The sequence below is a fragment of the Octopus bimaculoides genome, chromosome 25, assembly GCF_001194135.2.
Source record: "Octopus bimaculoides isolate UCB-OBI-ISO-001 chromosome 25, ASM119413v2, whole genome shotgun sequence".
Lineage (NCBI taxonomy): Eukaryota > Metazoa > Mollusca > Cephalopoda > Octopoda > Octopodidae > Octopus > Octopus bimaculoides.
Window position 1 is genome coordinate 26,553,892 of NC_069005.1, and position 1,795 is coordinate 26,555,686.

Genomic DNA, 1,795 nt, shown 5'->3' on the forward strand with positions numbered 1-1,795 from the left:
AAAAAAAAAAAAAAAAAAAAAAAAAAAGGACTCTTTTGTGTTTCTCAACACTGTTGAATATAAGATGAATCTCTGAGGTTAATCAGAAGAAATTTGGATCATTTTTACATCAGACATTGATGGGCTGTTTCCAGTACATCTCATTACTGCTTGTGATCCATTGTTATCTCCTTCATGAAGTTAAGCCTCCTGAGATGAACTTTCACTACTTTATCCCATGTCTTTCTCTTCCACGAGTTCCTCCTATGTGGATCACTAGTCACTTCTTTACTATCATCACATGTCCCATATCAGCAAGATCTCTTTTATACACTACAGCTAATAACTCGTCTTACACCCTGTTTCCTTTCCCATCATTTATGCTGTTGTTTGTGTACACCAATATTACACATCCATCAGAACATGCATGCTTGCCTCATATTTTTCATCCTTTGTACATCCTTTGCAATTAATGCTCCATGTTTCACTACCATGTAACAACACAAGCATCAAACTAAACACCCTTCACTTAGAATTCTTTTCTTTTGCCAGCAGAGGCATAGAAATAGCTCTAAACTATTTCCATTTCCATTCTCATTCTGGCAACAATGCTTTCAGATCTCTCATCTTTGTTGCTAAAGAGGTCATTTAAGTACCAAGAAGTATCAACTACTACTTCTATGAAGCTTTCCAAGAATTTGAAATGATTTGCTTCTTCTGTGTACCTACTACAAGCCATTTATTTTACAGACTATTATAGACGAATGGTATGCTGTCAAAAACCTTCAAGATTTATTAATGTTAGGTATAGTGTGATTTGCTCTAAGATTCTCTGTAGTTTTCTCATTGTCTGAGACAGTGTTTGGTGCCTAGTCTTGACCAAATCCAAACTGCATCCCATCTTGCTTATCAGTTGTACTGAAACAATCTCCCTCGCCCAAGCAGCAGCTGACACAATAATACATCTGCATCAGTTCTTGGGTATGACACCACTCTGTACTACCTCATTAACTATGTAACTGGGTGTTGAGAGAGAGAGAGAGAGAGAGAGACCTTGTTAGATGGTATTTTGATTGCAAGTGTCAACATTGAAAGCCATGTGGTAATAAATGTGAAGTGCTAGACTCCAATATTTTTCACTCCACCCCACTCACATTAACACTGTCAGTTTTGATCTAAAATATGGTTTCTATGATGAAATATCACTATCTGTATTTCAGTTTTTATTTATTATTTCTCCTAAATATGTCTATTTAACCCTTCGAACACATATTCAAATTTCATGGTCATTCCTAGAGTAATGTTAATTATCTGACGAGAAATAGAATTGATATTTTCTGCTTCTGCAATCCTTTTTCCAGTATATCCTATCCTGTAAGTATGGTTTTCATGTTCACTGCTAAAAGTATTTGATACTTGCTCTATAAAACAGATATTTCATGAAATATGCGAAAAAAATTTTTTAAGAAAATGTGAAAAATTGTAAAAATAAAAAAGAAAAGTGTTAATGGGGATATCACTGTTTCTTGCTACATAAGGAATAGATTTTTCAAAGCAATACGGTAAAACCATTTTCCATAGTTAACAGTAATATAATTTCAAGTGAATATATCTGCTTTCCACATTCAAGGGTTAAAATGAACAATGTTATTTTGTTTCACTTCTTTATATTATTTCCTCAGACAGAACATAGATTCAATAACCTTTTCCATACAGTCCAGTGTCTTTCAATATCTGGTTTGCAACCCATCTGAGAATGCCTCTTGTTCTAGCATACAAAATTATCCATTTTAAAATCTTCATATCTACATTTAAA